This window comes from Pseudoliparis swirei, chromosome 24 (assembly GCF_029220125.1).
Source record: "Pseudoliparis swirei isolate HS2019 ecotype Mariana Trench chromosome 24, NWPU_hadal_v1, whole genome shotgun sequence".
In the NCBI taxonomy this organism is placed as follows: domain Eukaryota; kingdom Metazoa; phylum Chordata; class Actinopteri; order Perciformes; family Liparidae; genus Pseudoliparis; species Pseudoliparis swirei.
Genome location: NC_079411.1, coordinates 12,699,908 through 12,707,060, shown reverse-complemented (window position 1 = coordinate 12,707,060; position 7,153 = coordinate 12,699,908).

Genomic DNA, 7,153 nt, shown 5'->3' with positions numbered 1-7,153 from the left:
TTCTTTCTTTGGCTCTCTTCGAAGGCGGTCGCATTTTCTCTCCCTCTCCTCCCCATGACCTTCCCTTCCCTGCTTGGCTCCTATCGTCATGTCTTGTCTTGTTTTATACTTGAGAGACTCTCTCCTCATCGCTCTTCGAACTAAAAACCATGGACCGATCAACTGATCATCTGATCAACTGGTCTCTCAACGCAATTGACACCGTCTTCTCGACGAGAAGCTCGGGTTCGGGGGAACCTGCCCGTCCTGCCGGGACGGTTGCAGCTGGTTACACGATGGACGCGTGGGAGCGTTGGCGTGTCGTGTGCCTAGCAGCCCTTTCCGTGGAGAATCTCTCTCATTCCCTTCCCCATATCCACAGACACCTGTGGTTGTTTTCTCCCCAGGACCCTTCAAGGCTATCTCCATGGCAACGACCATCTTGCGGACTGAGAACTCTGTCCGTTGTGGCCTGGGGGAGGACGACGTACCAGGCCACTCACACACGAACTTCAACACACTGATATGCATTCACTACCCCCCCCCCCCCCCATCCCACGCCTTCACCTGCTTCTTACCCCCAGTGTGACAGGATGGGGCTGTGGCTGGCGCTGTGAAAGGCTGCTGGACCGGCTGGCTGCTTGTCGGTGCTGGTTACCTTTTGCCCCCAATGGATGGGCTTAGATCACCCAGTCTTTGGATGACCTCCCCTCCCCCCTTCCTACTCGTTGCAAGTCATGTCTAAGATGTATGTGCTTATGTGCTAAGGTGTTTTTTTCCTGCTCCCACACTGTACCCCCTAGGGGCATAGTCGGGGGGTTGTTGTTTTTTTCTCGCCTTCTTCCCTCATGTTATGCTGTAATCTTTCATCCACCCTTTCTTGCAATTTCGATGCTTTTGTACCTGTACTCTAGCAAACGACAAATAAACCATCATCATCACATATTATTCATGGCTCAGCCAGGTTTCAGTTAGGCAACATAAATCAATGTGATTATCTGATATTAAATCATTTAGTAACACAGCTTTAGATGACAGAGATCGAATATTTAGGAGACCACATTTAATAGACCTGTTTTGTTGCACTGCTGAAATAATGGTGTTAACTTGTATAAGGTTATTGTGTACGACTCCTCTTCTGCTTACTTTTGATTTATTTAATTGAAGTGGCCGTGGGACAGACACAGTCTCTACTCTGAGTCATGGGTGGGTAACTGCTCGAATGGAAGAGCAGAGAAGGGTGTTAAACTACAACTCTGCTCCCGGTTCCCTATCTGAACCCTGGGTTGTCATGGATTAAGTCCGGTGATCAACTTGGTCATATTCGCAGAAATGAGACGCGCTCCGTCCAACGTGGGATGGATGCCGTCTCTCCTCATCAGATCAGGCTTTCCCCAGAAAGTCTTCCAGTTGTCTACGTAGCCCACATTATTCGCTGGGCACCACCTCGACAGCCAGCGGTTGAAAGACAACATTCGGCTATACAATTTGTCTGTCTGCAAATTTGGGAGAGGGCCAGAGAAAATTACGGTGTCCGACAACGTCTTGGCATAAGCACACACCGATTCCACATTAATTTTAGTGACTTCCGACCGACGGGCTCGGGCGTCATTACCACCGGCGTGTATTACAATCTGACTGTATCTCCGCTTGTCCTTAGCCAGCAGTTTCAAACAAGACTCCACGTCGCCCGCTCTGGCCCCCGGGAGGCACACGACTGAGGTCCGCGGCTTCGCTATTTTCACGTTCCTGACTATAGAGCTCCCGATAACCAGGGTGTGTTCCTCAGCGGGTGTGTCGCTGAGCAGGGAAAACTGGTTCGAAACGTGAAGTGGTTGGTGCACAGCGGGCTTCTGTGTAGACTTACTACTCCTGCGAACAGTTACCCAACCACCCGGCTGCACGGTTACCGCCGGGGAACAGCTAGCAGCTGACTGTAGCTCCGCGCCGGCTACGGGAGAGGGCGGGCTAACTAGCATAGCTGTCTGAGCTTCGATAGCGCGGAGCCGTGCATCTAACCCACTTAGACCTGCCTCCAACCTAGCAAATAAACTACACTTGTTGCATGTATCGTTATCATTAAGGGAGGCAGGGGGATAACTATACATGAGACACACTGAGCAAGAGGGAGCGGGAGGGAGAGAAGAAGAAATCATGCTCGCTGCTGAGCTGGCAACCAGAGCTTACCAGAAGAGTGAGATGATGCGTTCAGGAGCAGCTTGGAAAATCAGTCAGCAAAAACCAATGCATTTCTTAATGCAGGCAGATGTTTCAAGTGTGTTTAGAGGATGCTGGCTGGCCGAAAGGCTTTTTGTTGGGATGATTCTATTATTTCTTCCAAACAAAAACAGCATCTAAAACAACTTTTTCTATTCTTTTTTTTTTCTTTTTCTGGATGACAATATCCAATGATATGTTTGGTCCAGAATATAATATCTTGACTACCAATCTCCAGTTAGCATATTATTTCAGTCAGAATTAACATTATTGGCCAAGTATTTAAACACATTTAAGAAATATCCCTCCCTTCTTCTTAATGATAGGGCAGATTGTTTATTTTTAACTTAAGGGTAGGTGTTGTGCCTTGTGTAAATAGTCTGGCACATACCCAATAGTTGGATTGATGGCACACAAAAGAAGAAGAACTTCAGCAGTAGTGAAATTAAGGAACACATAATTTCTCAGAGCTTCAGCACCGGTGTTATAGGGTAATCAAAAATGTATAAAACATCTATATTTCAACTATTTAGAATCTGAACTCATGCAATTACATTTCTAATAATTTTAATTGGAATCAGTGAAATGATATTCACATTATTCTAATTACTTTAAATCGTATAAAAGTCTAACTTTCAACAACCTTTCTTTGCCCTGATAGCATTCAGGTGTAGTAGGCCTTGTTTTTATGCTGTCTGCGATTCTGTGCGTTTATCTATCAAATATGTTAGCCAGTTAAAGTTCAATTCAATTCAGTTCATTTGTTTAGCCCAATTTCACAAATTACAAATTTGTCTCGGAGTGCTTTACAATCTGTACACATAGACATCCCTTTCCCAAAACCTCACATTGGATCAGGAAAAACTCCCAAATAACCCTTCACGGGGAAAAAAGGGAAGAAACCTTCAGGAGAACAACAGAGGAGGATCCCTCTCCAGGATGGACAGGTGCAATAGATGTAATGTGTACAGAAGGACAGATTTAGAGTTAAAATACATTCAATAAATATTACAGAGTGTATGAATAGTTGGTAGTAGGCATATTCCACAAAGGAGACCTCCATGATCCATCAGGCAGATGGAGGTAGAGAGGAGGAGTGGGCGGAGTCTCAACAGTGGGCGGAGTCTCAACAGGGCAGTGGCGTAGTTGGTAGCAGGAATTCCACGACCCAGACCTCGATGATCCATCAGGCAGATAGGATCTATGCTGTCTCATCGGGTCCGATGACCCTATGAGGCGTGAAGTCAAAAGGACTCCGGGGAGAAAGCAGAGTTAGTAATGTGGGTTAGAGAGATGAAAATGCATCCATAAGGAGAGCACATGTTTGCTCCGGTAAGACTAGGGTTGGGTACCAAAAACCAGTACCAATATGACAGCGGTTCCTATACGACCCGTGTCGACCGGAACGAAATGCGACGCACATTTTGGTGCTTGCTTTTGGTGCCTAAGCCGATTGAAATTGAAAAAACAATTCTCTACTCTAGTGACTCCACTCTGTCAGCAGGTTACGATCAGTGGCGGCTGGTGACATTTTGGGGGGGGGGGGGCGCAGTTGGGCGACGCGGTTTAAATAGCACTCAACAAAGAGAAGAAAAGAGGTTTGGAGTAGAATATTGTAAAAAAAAAAGCTTTATTTCAAGAACACACCGTGCTCAACACTGTCCAATAACAACTATCAACACACTGTAACTTTGGTCATGAGAGGTTCAGAGCAGCTTTAAGGAACATTGGGTTGGGTTTCAGAGGTTTACAGAATAAAAGAGTTTCACCCTCACATGAAAGAGGTTCAGAGCAGAATAGAGTCAGAAAGAGATCACATGTTACATTGGGTGTTTGACAGAGTAGACCCACTACTGTAAAGAAAAGTAGCCCTCCTCTCTTTAAAGTTGGCAAACTTCTCAATAACTCTGGTTAAAGTCAATCATGTCTGTGATGAGCCTGTTTCTATTATTCTTCTTCGTTGTGTTTTCGATGCCAGTTCGGTCTCCTTCTGCTGCTCTGCTCTGCAAACAGGGTTAGCTTCATGCTGTTAGCGAGTTAGCTTCATGCTGTTAGCTAGATGGCTGCGGCAAGATTCGTGCTTCTTACACTTGTCTGAATCTCTTTAGATCCCTCCCCCCGTTGTAGTCCAGAGAGTTTCAGTCCCAGGACTTTGGAACAACAGACAGGGGAAACTAAACAGCGCATTACTCACTGAGCCTCCAGCTAACCAGCTCCGGTTAGCAACTTGCTCGCGTAGCTCCGTGGAACTCTCTGGGCTGAGGGAATGATACCGGTCACTGATTGGCGAATAGTCCAGTCACGTGAAATGAGAAACAATGTCATTGGCCAGGGCACAAACTTTTGCGCCCCAAGATTCACGTTTCATCCGCCAATGAGAAGCTGTCCTTGCTGAAACGACCGTGAAATGTTTGCTCGCTGCCGCACACACACGTTGGGCCGGCGCCCCGAAAAGGGGGAGGGGCTTCACTCAGTGATGATGAGTGGCGATATGTTATTTATGTCACATTTAACTTAAGTAGTTGTTGACAGGGCCTTACGGTCTCCCACACACATTTAGCGCGTCAACACGGTATATTTACTATTTAAATGATTTGGTATATAATGTTTTTTGACAGTATATATTATATTTTTTTCTTCTTCCTTTTTTTTTCATCTCAAAATGTTAAGAGGGGCGGCGCCCTAGCGCCCTCTATGGACGCACCGCCACTGGTTACGATAGCCTATCATTTAACTTTGAAAGCAGAGTCATGCACCATGTTTGACTGTCTGCGTGAGCCCTGCGGAGCACATCAAGGGTCAGGCTGGGCGCGATGGGGAGACCGGTCCCCCTGAAAACGTGAAGACCAATGATGACAAGAGAAGCCTTAACTCAGATTAGCACCGTAACGACGATTGCAAGTCATGCATTTATAAAAGTAGGCCAACAAAATATAAATTAAGCATTATAACCATGCTTATGCTAGTTTATGCAAGCGCGACTGATATCCATTTGTTGTCAGTGCGGCCATGAGAACGGCTTTTACAGGGAATATGGCCGAAGTTTTTAATGTTGTCATTGTCAATCATCGTTTTGTGTGTGTTTTGTTTTTTTAAGTAACGATTCAGGCACCGTTTAGGCACCGGTATCGTTTTAAAAGTACCGGTTTAGCACCGGTATCGGATAAAACCCAAATGATACCCATCCCTAGGTAAGACTGAGTTATTGTCGCTAGCAAAGAGTCTCTCCCGGCGTGAGTTTGCAATGCCACAATGCAGCAGTGACTTGGTTAAAAATAATGTTTGAGGGATTACATGTCTTGAGTTGTGATGTGCGTAAAGCTCTTGGTTCCTTGTTGAAAACCTGGTATGATACCAGAATTGCAGATGCAGTCATTGACTTCCTTTTTTTTCCCCCTGAAGGGTTATTTGGGAGTTTTTCCTGGTCCGATGTGAGGTTTTGGGGCAGGGATGTCTATTTGTACAGAGAAGCACTCCGAGACAAATTTGTAATTTGTGAAATTGGGCTATACAAATAAACTGAATTGAATTGAATTGAATTGACTAGATGACCTGTTTTATTCTTTTATATGAATTATTATCACTACATATGTGATTATAACTCATTTATAACGTGGGTGTTGTTGCTCATTCTTCCAAAAAGCAATCATTTTTGTGAAGGTAAGAAAAGGATTGCAGCAATGATTGAATAAATACAATGTTGACTGTTGAGAGGGACAGATGCAAAAAGCAGCCTGTATCGTCAAAGTCTTTCCCCCATGCAGGCGGAGACTGTAATTAGGAAGCGAGCGTAGTCACAGTGATGTCACCAATTGGTTGGCAGACTGCCCTTTCAAAGTTCGCCATCTTGTTTGTTTGTAATCAGAAGTGTCACAAGATGGTGGAGCTAAATAAAAATGAAATAATTTCGACGACCAAAATGTTACAATTAACTTTCATGAAAGGAAAACACTGTTCAAGAGTTAAAGTTGTAACTCACAGAAGCGTTTGGGGATCACTAGAGCAGCCTTTTATCTTCTAAAAAATGATGCTCCACACTGCTCTTCTTTCAGGATATAAATCCTGAGAGACAAGCAGAGGCGTGTCACGTTGCTTGGGATTGTTATACTCACTTGTCAGCCTGCTTATCTTTCTGTTTGTCCTTCTGTGTCCTTGGAGATGTGTGAGCTAGAGAGACTGTCATTATCTTTACTATCTCATGCCTCTCCTACCCATCTCCCCATTTGTCTAAATCCCATGTATGGGCAGTATTAGACATGTCAGCTTCAAGAAAGTTACTTGTTAGGTTTCCAACTAATCTCACCCCTCCAGCCTGTGAGCCTCTGGTGTTTGTTGATACCGACTGGCGGCTTTACTGGAGTCAATCGGCTCACCTGTTGGCTTCAGGGTACCGGCAAGTTCCATCAAGTTGAGTCCAACACTTTTTAAGGCCAGTGATAATGACATCGGAAACCAATTTTGTCACTGAAGAGTTTGTGGAAAGCAGGGAGCATAACAAGACAGATAGAGAGTCAGTGCACCAAACCATTATTATTATTATATCTGCCTTTACAAATCCTTCATCGGTGGACCTCCATCATGTTTATTACAGGATGAACTGTAACCTTTTGTGATCCTCTGACTTTATCCCTTTGTACATTTTGTATTGTTCACTTGACTGTTGAGCTAATACGAACGTGTGAACTAAATTAAACTTGGATGGAAACTAAGAACTAAGATTAAATATAGCATATTCACATCGTTGTGAGTTTTAAGCTAAATCGCGAGCCATAGGGTCACGACCTCTGGTCTATAACTAGCTAATTACTAGCGTAGCGTCTTTCTTATACATATACATAGAACATATCTGCTTATACTATCACTCTTACTACTTCATTCACCCTGGCGACATTCTGCACATTCACACAACTCTCATTCTCACAGGTTACAGGTGGTTACTACACTGCTTCTCATTCGC